The sequence below is a fragment of the Oryctolagus cuniculus genome, chromosome 5 (genome assembly GCF_051225735.1).
Source record: "Oryctolagus cuniculus isolate XC-2025 breed Fujian yellow rabbit chromosome 5, ASM5122573v1, whole genome shotgun sequence".
NCBI classification, from domain to species: domain Eukaryota; kingdom Metazoa; phylum Chordata; class Mammalia; order Lagomorpha; family Leporidae; genus Oryctolagus; species Oryctolagus cuniculus.
This window is the reverse complement of record NC_142871.1, coordinates 39,792,265-39,805,780: the sequence shown is the minus strand read 5'-3', so window position 1 is coordinate 39,805,780 and position 13,516 is coordinate 39,792,265. Positions and strand designations below refer to the sequence as shown.

Here is a 13,516-nt window from a genome sequence, read left to right as displayed (position 1 = left end):
TTCATTTATATACTTATTGTTTTTTCATTTCTTATATGGAAGTGCTGATCAATCAATTTATAGGCTTAATAGATGGTTCTTTCTTTTTTTTTTTTATCTTTTATTTAATGAATATAAATTTCCAAAGTACGACTTATGGATTACAATGGCTTCCCCCCCCCATACCGTCCCTCCCACCCACAACCCTCCCCTTTCCCACTCCCTCTCCCCTTCCATTCACTTCAAGATTCATTTTCGATTGTCTTAATATACAGAAGATCAGCTTAGTATACCTTAAGTAAGGATTTCAACAGTTTGCTCCTACACAGAAACATAAAGTGAAAAATAATAGATGATTTTTTTTAAATGATGATGAAATCAGATCTGACCTATTGTCATGTTTAATCCCAGTGAGAGTCAAGTTGGGAATTGATAATTTCTTTTTTTTTTTTTTTTTTTTTTTACAGAAGATCAGTTTAGTGTACATTAAATAAAGATTTCAGTCGTTTGCACCCCCATAGAAACACAAAGTGAAATATACTGTTTGAGTACTCGTTATAGCATTAAGCCTCAGTGTACAGCACATTAAGGACAGAGATCCTACATGAGGAGTAAGTGCACAGTGACTCCTGTTGTTCACTTTACAAATTGACACTCCTGTTTATGGCATCAGTAATCTCCCTATGCACCAGTCACGAGTTTCCAAGACTATGGAAGCCCCTTGAGTTCTCCGACTCTTATCTTGTTTAGACACGGTCATAGTCAAAGTGGAGGTTCTCTCCTCCCTTCAGAGAAAGGCACCTCCCTCTTTGAAGACCTGTTCTTTCCACTGGGATCTCACTCACAGAGATCTTTTTGCCAGAGTGTCTTGGCTTTCCATGCCTGAAATACTCTCATGGGCTTTTCAGCCAGATCCGAATGCCTTTAGGGCTGATTCTGAGGCCAGAGTGCTATTTAGGACATCCGCCATTCTATGAGTCTGCTGAGTATCTCACTTCCCATGTTGGATCACTCTCCCCTTTATTTATTCTATCGGTTAGTGTTAGCAGATACTAGACTTGTTTATGTGCTCCCTTTGACTCTTAGTCCTTTCATTATGATCAATTGTGAACTGAAATTGATCACTTGGAATAGTGAGATGGCATTGGCACATGCCACCTTGATGGGATTGAATTGGAATCCCCTGGTATGTTTCTAACTCTACCAATTGGGGCAAGTCAGCCCGAGCATGCCCCAAATTATACATCTCTTCCCTCTCTTATTCCCATTCTTATGTTTAACAGGGATCACATTTCAGTTAATTTTCAACACTGAAGAATAACTGTGTGATAATTACAGAATTAAACCAGTCATATTAAGTAGAACAGACAAAAAAAAATACTATGAGGGATAATGTATTAAGTTGTCCATTAGCAGTCAGGGCTATGCTGATCAAGTCACCATTTCTCATAGTGTCCATTTCACTTCAGGAGGTTTCCTTTTTGGTGTTCAGTCAGTTGTCACCAATCAGGGAGAACATATGGTATTTGTCCCTTTGGGACTGGCTTACTTCACTCAGCATGATGTGTACCAGATTCCTCCATTTTGTTGCAAATGACTGGATTTCGTTGTTTCTTACTGCGGTATAGTATTTTAAAGAATACATATCCCATAATTTCTTTATCCAGTCTACCGTTGATGGGCATTTAGGTTGGTTCCAGGTCTTGGCTATTGTGAATTGTGCTGCAATAAACATTAGGGTGCAGACCGCTTTTTTGTTTGTCAATTTAAACTCCTTTGGGTAAATTCCAAGGAGTGGGATGGCTGGGTCGAACGGTAGGGTTATATTCAGGTTTCTGAGGAATCTCCAGACTGATTTCCATAGTGGCTTGACCAGTTTGCATTCCCACCAACAGTGGGTTAGTGTCCCTTTTTCCCCACATCCTCGCCAGCATCTGTTGTTGGTAGATTTCTGTATGTGAGCCATTCTAACCGGGGTGAGGTGAAACCTCATTGTGCTTTTGATTTGCATTTCCCTGATTGCTAGTGACCTTGAACATTTTTTCATGTGCCTGTTGGCCATTTGGATTTCCTCTTTTGAAAAATGTCTATTGAAGTCCTTGGCCCATCTCTTAAGTGGGTTGTTGGTTTTGTTTTTGTGGAGTTTCTTGATCTCTTTGTAGATTCTGGTTATTAACCCTTTATCTGTTGCATAGTTTGCAAATATTTTTTCCCATTCTGTCGGTTGTCTCTTCACTCTCCTGACTGTTTCTTTTGCAGTACAGAAACTTCTCAATTTGATGCAATCCCAATAGTTGATTTTGGCTTTGACTGTCTGTGCCTCCCGGGTCTTTTCCAGAAATTCTTTGCCTGTGCCAATATCTTGAAGGGTTTCTCCAATGTTCTCTAATAACTTAATGGTGTCAGGACGTAGATTTAGGTCTTTAATCCACGTTGAGTGGATTTTTGTGTAAGGTGTAAGGTAGGGGTCTTGCTTCATGCTTCTGCACGTGGAAATCCAATTTTCCCAGCACCATTTATTGAATAGACTGTCCTTGCTCCAGGAATTAGTTTTAGATCCTTGATCAAATATAAGTTGGCTGTAGATGTTTGGATTGATTTCTGGTGTTTCAATTCTGTTCCATTGGTCTATCCATCTGTTTCTGTACCAGTACCATGCTGTTTTGATTACAACTGCCCTGTAGTATGTCCTGAAGTCTGGTATTGTGATGCCTCCGGCTTTGTTTTTGTTGTACAAGATTGCTTTAGCTATTCGAGGTCTCTTGTGCCTCCATATGAATTTCAGCATCATTTTTTCTAGATCTGCGAAGAATGTCTTTGGTATCTTGATTGGGATTGCATTGAATCTATAAATTGCTTTTGGGAGAATGGACATTTTGATGATGTTGATTCTTCCAATCCATGAGCATGGAAGATTTTTCCATTTTTTGGTATCCTCTTCTATTTCTTTCTTTAAGGTTTTGTAATTTTCATCGTAGAGATCTTTAACGTCCTTGGTTAAGTTTATTCCAAGGTATTTGATTGTTTTTGTAGCTATTGTGAATGGGATTGATCTTAGCAGTTCTTTCTCAGTCATGGCATTGCTTGTGTATACAAAGGCTGTTGATTTTTGTGCATTGATTTTATATCCTGCCACTTTGCCAAACTCCTCTATGAGTTCCAATAGTCTCTTAGTAGAGTTCTTTGGATCCTCTAAGTACAGAATCATATCATCTGCAAAGAGGGATAGTTTGACTTCTTCCTTCTTGATTTGTATTCCTTTGATTTCTTTTTCTTGTCTGATGGCTCTGGCTAAAACTTCCAGAACTATGTTAAATAGCAGTGGTGAGAGTGGGCATCCCTGCCTGGTGCCAGATTTCAGTGGAAATGCTTCCAACTTTTCCCCATTCAATAGGATGCTGGCTGTGGGTTTTTTTATAAATTGCTTTGATTATATTGAGGAATGTTCCTTCTATACCCAATTTGCTTAGAGTTTTCATCATGAAAGGGTGTTGAATTTTATCAAATGCTTTCTCTGCATCAATTGAGATAATCATATGGTTTTTCTTCTGCAGTCTGTTAATGTGGTGAATCACATTGATTGATTTGCGAATGTTGAACCATCCCTGCATACCAGGGATGAATCCCACTTGGTCTGGGTGGATGATTTTCCTGATGTGTTGTTGTATTCTATTGGCCAGAATTTTATTGAGGATTTTTGCATCTATGTTCATCAGGGATATTGGTCTGTAATTTTCTTTCAGTGCTGCATCTTTCTCTGGCTTAGGGATTAAGGTGATGCTGGCTTCATAGAAAGAATTTGGGAGGATTCCCTCTTTTTCGATTGTTCTGAATAGTTTGAGAAGAAATGGGATTAGTTCTTCTTTAAATGTCTGGTAGAATTCAGCAGTGAATCCATCTGGTCCTGGGCTTTTCTTTGTTGGGAGGGCCTTTATTACTGTTTCAATTTCTGTTTCAGTTATGGGTCTATTTAGGTTTTCGATGTCTTCATGGTTCAATTTTGGTAGATTGCATGTGTCCAGGAATCTATCCATTTCTGATAGGTTTTCCTGTTTGCTGGCATACAGGTCCTTGTAGTAATTTCTGATGATTCTTTTTATTTCTGTGGTGTCTGTTGTTACGTTTCCTTTTTCATCTCTGATTTTATTGATTTGGGTCTTTTCTCTTCTTTTTTTAGTTAGTTGGGCCAATGGGGTGTCAATTTTGTTTATTTTTTCAAAAAACCAGCTTCTCGCTTGGCTGATTTTTTGTAATGTTTTTTTGGATTCAATCCTGTTAATTTCTTCTCTGGTTTTAATTATTTCTCTTCTGCTACTAGATTTGGGTTTGGTTTGCTGCAGTTTTTCTAGGTCCTTGAGGTGCGCTGAAAGCTCATTTATTTGGTACCTTTCCAATTTCTTGATATAGGCACCTATTGCTATAAATTTGCCTCTCAATACTGCTTTTGCTGTATCCCATAAGTTTTGATATGTTGTGTTGTTGTCTTCATTTACTTCCAGAAAGTTTTTGATTTCTCTTTTGATTTCTTGAATGACCCAGTGTTCATTCAGGAGCATGTTGTTCAGTCTCCATGTGTTTGCATACTTTCTGGGGTTTCCTGAGTTGCTAATTTCCAGCTTCATCCCGCTGTGGTCTGAGAAGCTGCATGGTATGATTCTAATTCTTTTAAATTTGCTGAGACTTGCTTTATGGCCTAGTATGTGATCAATCCTAGAGAAGGTTCCATGCGCTGCTGAGAAGAATGTGAAGTCTGTAGATGTAGGGTTGAAAGTTCTGTAGATATCTGTTAGATCCATTTGGGCAATAGTGTCAATTAAATCTGCTGTTTCCTTGTTGATCTTCTGTCCGGATGATCTGTCTATTTCTGAGAGTGGAGTATTGAAGTCCCCCAGTACTATTGTATTGGAATCTAAATCTCCCTTTAAGTCCCTTAACATATCTTTTAAATAGACCGGTGCCCTGTAATTAGGTGCATATACGTTTATAATAGTTACATCTTCCTGTTGAATTGAACCCTTAATCATTATATAGTGTCCCTCTTTGTCTCTCTTAACAGTTTTTGTATTAAAGTTTATTTTGTCTGATATTAATATGGCTACTCCTGTGAAGCTAGTGTTTCAGAGTTTATGGGTTCCTGTTTGTATCACATTATTTAAGCATCTCCAACTGTGGGAGGGAAAAAAAAAACAACTTTGTCCTTTGTATATGGAACAACATTTGTTAAATAAGTTGTGGGACAAACCTTGATAACACTATTTTATGCCCAAAATATCTCATAGGAAGCACACTGTGAGTTAGTATTCAATGGAAACAGTTACTCTTTTTGCTTCACAGAGAATCTACCAAGTAAATCAGAATTTCAGGGGAAAAAATAGAGTGAATGACTGTGAATGAAATATGCATAAATAATGGTGTTAAAGAAACAACAATACTTCTTTGCTTTGGTTTTAGGCAAAAATGTTTTCATGGATCTCAGGAATGTTAGAAATATTTATTGTACTCTTAGGGTTTTGTTTTGTCATTAGTGAAAATGCCACATTCTTTCAGCAATTCCTACCATTCTGGTTTCTCTGGAATGAGTTTTACAGGTGCCATGTGTTCTCTTTGCTTCTTATTCAAAATACTGACATGATTGTTGCAGGAGTTTTCCTATGTTCACTAATCCTTGCTTTATGGATTTATTTATTTATTTGAAAGTCAGAGTGAGAGTAAGAGTGAGTGAGTGAGAGAGAGAGAGAGAGAGAGAGAGAGAGAGAAATCTTCTATCCGCTGGTTCACTCCCCAAATAGCTGCAACAGCCATGGCTGCGCCAGGCTGAAGCCAGGAGCCAGAAGCTTCATCTGGGTTTCCCACATGGATGGCAGGGACCTAAGCACTTAGGCTGTCTTCTGCTGCTTTCCCAGGTGTTTTAGCAGGGAGCTGATTCAGAATAGAGCAGTCAGTTGAATCTGTACCCATAGGAGATGCCGGCATCGCAGGCAGTTGCTTTTCCAGCTATGCTGCAATGCTGGCCCCCAATTACCCTTTCAGTATGAATTAATTTTTTCAAATCAAATCTAAAATTTTTTACCCATCTTCTTACAGATAACTTTCTATTTAAAAAACCTTAATTTCTAAATTCACCAATCTAACCTATGCTTTATTGGGTATTCATTTTCAGTGCCTAACAGTGCCTTGCAATAGAAGGCATTTATGAATGAGTGAATGGATGAATAAATTTCCTTAGAATTGGCACCTTTTATGCCTATATTCAATATTTGGTACCAGTGAAAATCTTCCTATTGTTCCTTTATAAATTTCTTCTAATGCTTTATGTTAAGAACTATTTAATTTCACCCACACTTAATACTATCACCTTACACTTAGAAACTCTGATTTTTCTGCCAATGTGAAATGTGCTGGTATTTCTCTTTACCACCAAAGCTTATACATGATCCATCAACCTCAGAGAACTGTCGTGAGTTGTCATGCATTATAACATGTCTCCTGTTACCATTATTTCTTCTCTGTTTCCACAAACATTGTAAAAAGAATTAAAAGTCTACAAAATTACAAGGTAATTATGAGAGAGAATCTCTGAGTTATTAAATGACTACGGGAAAAACAAAGACTGGCTTATCCCAGGACACTTGTTGGATGTTTGTGTTTCATCAACAGAAGAAGGAGAGCTTTAGTTTTTGAGTGGTCATTATATTGTAGTTCTGTCTTGGCAGAAAAGAAATATATTTGCCAAACATTAAGTCGAACAATTACCTCCAGAGGACTAACACACCATTAGTATCAGATCTGCTATTGTTGTTGGAGATATAAGCACAAAAGGGTGAGATTAAGTTTATTACATATCTAGGAAAGAATTGAAAGGATAACAATACAGAAGAGTTCCCTGCTCATTTGAGTCCAATGCTACAAACAGGCATGGATGTTCTTAATGCATTAGAAAATACAAGGAAACACAGTGAGCATTTACAGGGCGAGAACAAAAGATCTGCTTGACACACAAGAAAACCACAATTATTACCACTGTGAAGAAAATACAGATGAGAGAGCTTGAGAAAACACTGAAAACATTTTAGGGAAAGAAAGAAATGATGATGGGAATGACCTGAGGCATAATTGAGGCAGCATTTTTAAAGCAACTTCACTTTTTAAAATATATTCAAGTCCTCCTATGTGTAAACACACAGATAATCAAGAATGGAGTTGCCAGAATACAGTTAAAAAAAAAAGTTGACTTATTATTTTTTTTTTTTGACAGGCAGAGTGGACAGTGAGAGAGAGACAGAGAGAAAGGTCTTCCTTTGCCATTGGTTCACCCTCCAATGGCCGCTGCGGCCGGCGCACCGCGCTGATCCGATGGCAGGAGCCAGGTGCTTCTCCTGGTCTCCCATGGGGTGCAGGGCCCAAGTACTTGGGCCATCCTCCACTGCACTCCTTGGCCACAGCAGAGAACTGGCCTGGAAGAGGGGCAACCGGGACAGAATCCAGCGCCCCGACCGGGACTAGAACCCGGTGTGCCGGCGCCGCAAGGCGGAAGATTAGCCTAGTGAGCCACGGCGCCGGCCGAAAGTTGACTTTTAATTATTTTACTGTGAGCTAGAGAAGGCCAGAAGGAGAGGCCAGCACAGAGAGAGGAAAAGCTCACGTCTACTCCCCAAATGCACACGCTGGCCATATGTGGGCTAAGGCCAGAGCCAGGAGCCAGAAATGCAATGCAAACTTATATCTGATGATGAGATTTTTTTTTCAGGCATTTAGTCTCCTTGTGATAAAATTGAACTTGGTGGCAAAATCCACAATGCAAGTCTCCCATATGGGTGGCAGGAACCCAGTCACTTGACCCATCCCTGCTGCTGCCTCACAGGGTGCACATTAGTGGAAGCCAGAGTCAGGAGCCACAGCCAGGAATCAAACCCAGGTATACTGATATGAAACACAGGCATATTAATTACTGGTTGGTCTTTTATAAGCCAGAGGAGGTTATATAATTTAAGTTTGTAGCTTAGTATTCCTATGTAAATATTAATAGCTACTCGTGTTGCATATATATTTCTCTTAATTAGTAGGATGAAATATTACTTTAAGAACCTAGACATTATGAAAAAAGAGACATTATTAGTGTTGACTGGGGAAAGTGCTTGTGTTCCTAAATAACTCTCTATAGTATCTCATTTAATGTTTTCTTTGGTAGACAAGGACAAGGACAAGGAAAAATGAAATATAGTACTTTTTTAGATGATGATGATATATGAAGATGCAGTAATTTGTTTCCTAATATGAGCTCCTATGATCTTATCAAAGACCCTAAAACAACAGAGACACTTTTTTTTTCAGTCTCCACATAATAACTGACTTGATCCTTGGTTATGAGCCAGGTCAGATGTTACAAATTGGTGAACACAAAGATTTATTGATGCTGTCATAGCCTTGGAATGACCACCAGAGGCAGTAAGCAGTGTCAGTGACACTGGGATATGAGCCCGCAGGCTCTGTCCCTGGAAAGGACTTAGATGCCGTACACTTTAATCTGGCGTATCCAAACAGCACACAATGAACAAACAAACATAAGGGCAAGATGGGATGAAATCCATAATTCTGGTTCTTAAATGTATAGAAAGTAAAAGAATCATCATATAAAAGTCACCACACTGGGGTGAGCATTTGATCTACTGGTTAGATCTCCACTTGGGTCACCTGCAGCCCTTATCGCAGTGCCTAGGTTCAGTTCCCAGCTCTGCTCCCAATTCCAGCTTCTTGCTGATGTACAACCTGGGACAAAGTAGATAATGGCTTAAGTTGTTGGATCCCTGCCATCCATGTAGGAAACCTGTCTGGAGTTCCCAGTTCATTATTTGGGCCTGGCCCAGCCCTGGATACTGTGGGCATTTGGGAAGTGAACAGGTGGATGAGAGCTCTCTCTGATTGTCTCTACTGTCCTCTCCCCACCCACACCAGCCTCTCTCTCTCCTCTTTCTCTTTCTCTCTCTCCTCTCTCTCTTTCTCTCTGACTCTAAAATAAATACAATGCTGTGACACCAAGATCTACCTAAAATTAAAAACCTCCATCTATTCTGAGATGTTGCCTTCCTCCCTACCTTTTCCCCCTTTCTCCTTCCCTTCTCTAAGTCAATGGAATGTGTTAATTTGGTTTTCATGTGGGATATTTTGGCAGTCTTCAACTTCCTTAGGTATTGTGCATGCAAAAATATGAATGGCTCATTTCCATGACAACTAGAGGTTTCCTATTTCTTCTGTATCCTCTTCTTCACCTTACAGATGCTGCTATTGAAAGAAACTTCCTGTCTATCTTTCAAATGTACACATTTGTGTTGTTCTTTAATACTCTCTAGCCTTGAATTCAAATTCACAGTTTTTCTCAGTATTTCATTAGATCTTCACTAGGAATGAGTATTAGAAATTGAGAATGATTTATTCTGGCTGTACTAGGATCCTACTGTGGAATAGAGCTAGCAGGAGACAAATGGGTATCTAATGGGGTGGGCATCCAAAGGGATTTGGATTGAGGGAGTGACTCCTGATTATGGAGCCTGGGAACACCCCTGGATAGTGAGCTGCAGACCTAGGGAAGCCAGTGGTGTAGTTCAGTCTAGTTCATTGGCCTGAGAACCAGAGGAGCCAATGGATTCAGTCCTGGTCCAAGCCCATGCTCAGATAAAATGAAAGGTTCCAGAAAAGGGGTAAATTCCTCCCTCTTCCACTTTTTGTCCTATTCAGTCCCTCGACAGATTGGACCATGTACACAGCCACATTGAGAACAATTTATTTTGCTCTCATACAGAAACACCCTCAGGGACAAACACAGAAATAATTTTTTTCAAAGGTGTGTTTGAGAGGCAGAGTCACAGAGAAGGGAGAGACACAGAGAGAGATGTTCCATCCGCTGGGTTCACTATCCAAATGGCCGCAATGGCCAGAGCTGGGCCAATCCAAAGCCAGGAGCCAGGAGCCTTGGGACACCTTCCACTGTTTTCCCAGGCTATCAGAAGGGAGCTGGATTGGAAGTGGAACAGCCAGGTCTCGAATTGGCACCCATATGAGAAGCCAGTGCCACAGATGGGGGCTTTACCTATTATGCCACAGTCCTTGGCCCCAGAATTAATATTTAATCCAGGTACTTGTGGCTAGTCAAGTTGGCACATCAAGTGAATCAAGACATTGGCTTTCAACTTTGGTGCACAATGTAGCCTTTGTCTTTGTTCTCCAAGTTCAATTATCCATATTTCTTGGGAATTGTGATTTTTTTCTCAGGCATTTCTAGGAAATATAAAACACAAAGGAACATAAAGGCAGTTTCAAAGGAACACATGTTGTTATAGAAACAATAATAGTGGCATAGTTAGCAAAGAATATTGTGTAGGCAGATGTCAACTTTTGACAAACTGAAGAAAGGGAGTCAGGGATGTAAGAAAGGATATTTTACAAGGAGAAAATATTCCTAAAGCTTTAGGTTTTATTTATCCCAATGAATACAGGAGCTGCTCTTGTAAATAACTTCCCAGTGTCCATTTGCTATATGAGTAGAATAAAAATCTGCAGAAATTCAGAAAGAGCTTTTTCTTGCCTTAGGGCCAATGGTTTAAGAAATATGGTTGATTTTCGAAAATTTACTCTTATGTGGCAGATCAGTGAGGGGAAAAAAACCTGAAAGGAAGCATTGAACTACTACATAAAATACTCTCCATTCACTATAAAGTGGACATCATTGACTGAGCTACTATAAATTATACTTCAATAGAAATGTCAACAAAATCAAGGAACAGCAAGATTAAAGAAGCAAAAGGAACAAAGAACAGCAAATATGTATAAATCTAAGGAAGCATTGTGAAACAGGAATGATAATAATTACTTAATGTGTGGAATTAAAACCAAAGTAGAATGAAAGTACAAGAGAATAACAACATGGAATATGGGGTAATATTTTTTCTGTTGCTATAACCAGATACCTGGAAGTGGGTACTTTATCAAGAAGAGGTTTATTTAGCATACAGTCTTGGAGGCTGACAGTACAGCTTGGCAGCCTACAATGAGAGTCCCCATATCAGAGGGCCGATTTGAGTGCCAGCTACTCTGTGTGTGATCCATCTTCCCACTAACTCATCCAGGGAGGCACAGATAATGGCCCAAGTGCTTGGGCCCCTGCCTCCTCATAAGAGCCCAGCAGTGGAGTTCTGGGCTCCTGACTTCAGCCTGTCTCAGTTCTGGCTGTTGGAGATGTTTGGGGTGCAAAGCAGCAGATCTCGAACTCTCTCTCTCTCTCTCTCTGTCCCTCCCTCTCCATCTCTCCTTCCTAGGGACTCTACCTTTTAAGTAAAAATCAATAAATAGGACATGAGAAAAACAATGAAGATAATTATGGAAGAATAAAAATAACAGGATTTTGAGTTTTTCAGAGAAATAGAACCAGTCAAACATGTGTACAAAAACACATTTTGAGGATTTTGAAGACTCGAACTGACATAATTGTGGGATCTGTCCAATGTGCAGGGCAGGCCAGCAGGTCAGGAGACTAGAGAAATCAAGGCTGCAGTCCAGAGACAGAATTTCTTCTTCAACAGGGTCCTCAGTCTTTTCTTCTAAGACCTTCAACTGATTGGATTAGATTCACCTGCATGATGGAGGGTACCCTGTTCATTCAAATTCTGCTGATTTAAATATTAAACATATCTAAAAGTATCTTTGTAGCAAGATCTAAACCTGTTTGACCAAAAACTGGGTATGAGAGTTTAGCCAATTTGACACAAAAAAATGTATCATTACAAATGTCTATACTTTCCAAATAAGCAAGAAGAAAAACCAGTGTGTAAAGGGGTCGAGGCTTTTCAATCAATTCTATAAAAGACAAACATACAAACAAAACTCATGGTAAATATAAAGCACAAGAAAGTGAGTGAATTAAGTCCAGATACAGCATTCTGGGTAAATATTACTGGCTGCCTCAATAATAACCCATGAAATCTCAGAGGCTGAGCACAATTCAAGTTTATGTCTTGTATCACAACCCAGCTGTAAGACTGTCCTAACAGAGAAAGAGGGAAAAGGAAGAAGCGCAATGGCTCTTACCACATTGACTCACATAGCATGAGCCACATCTGGTCAGAGTCCATTGACAAGAGGAGCCGGGTGCACAAACCTACCTGTAAAGGAGTCTGGGCAAAAGAAGAGGCATTTTAAATATTGGATGGGCACTCATTTTGCTTCAGGCAGTCTTTGTAATAAATGCAAACAGGTTAAAATTTCCATTTAGGTAACAATGATTTTTATATTGAATGACACATGTTTAGCAAAGGTAGCCATTTATATTTAACTTACACAAAATAACGCCAAACCATAGGATAACAGAAAGGCTGAAAGTGAGAGAATGAGACATATACCAGAGAAACTCCCACCCAAAGAAAGCTAGTGAACCACTGCTAATAATGACCAAAGTGGCTTTAAATTGTCAAAAAAGAGTTATTAGGAATAAGAGTCATCATAATAGAACCAAAGGAACAAGTTATCAGGAAGATTCAAAAATTGGAAATTTGCAAGGTTGAAGCAAAAAAAACTAAGGAAAAGAAAGACATATGTGTCAGAATAAGAAAACCAGCATATCTACAGTAATACAGATTTTACAATATCTCTTAAAATATTTATAAATCAAGCAAAGAGATGTAAAGATACTATAAACAAGATTATTTAATTGGTTTTTGGAATTCTATGTAAGCCACGCATAATTACTCTATATTCCCTGTTAGATAAATTACATATAAATCTTTTAAAGGGACCATGATTTAGTTCACAAAGTAAATATCAGCAAATCCTTATGATCTACCAGTACATATGCTGTATTCTCTGATCATAATGGAAAAAAAATTGAAATTGACAACGGCTATTGGCCCCACCCAAAAGCTTTAAAATTAAAAATGCAATTGAAAGTAATAAGTAATTTGTGAATCAAAGAGAAAACACAATTAGAAATTACAAAGTATTTCAAAACGACATCAAAATGTATGGAGTGCAAGTGGCACCTGCAGAAAAATGTACAGTTTTATGTGCAAAAGCCTGATACCAACAAATACTGCATGTTCTCCCTTGTGTATGGGAGCTAAAAATTTTTAGAAATCAAGAAGCAAAAAGAAAAAAACCAAATTCCTGCTGCAAAAGTAATGTGTTTTGTTGAGCTTTATTTTAAGTCTTTCTCAAGAAGATCACTAAGAAGGATGCACTACTATGGTTTTGATGATCTGTGACTATTTTAAAATTTACTGTATATGAAAGTGACATCTTTGCATTTGACTATTTTTATAGTCCTTGCCTGTATTCCTACTGAACTACAGTCTTTTTAATTCTTAATTTGTTGAACTGTTTATTTAGTGGAGCAGAAAGCATTTGACTATAATGTAAATTAAAAATATTATCTCAAAAATAAAACATAAATAAAAATAAAAGCAAATAAAACTAATAATACTTTATGTGAGAATTATGTAAAAATGTAAAAAAATTGTGTTTTTCAGAAATAGTACAAGAGTCAAAAAGAATT

The 13,516-nt window shown here is 38.5% G+C and overlaps 1 protein-coding gene across 1 annotated transcript in view; it reads left to right on the top strand.

Moving 5' to 3' along the window:
• The window catches only part of LAMA2 (laminin subunit alpha 2), a 705,005-nt gene that overhangs the window by 560,889 nt on the left and 130,600 nt on the right, over positions 1 to 13,516 (top strand). The window lies entirely within an intron of this gene.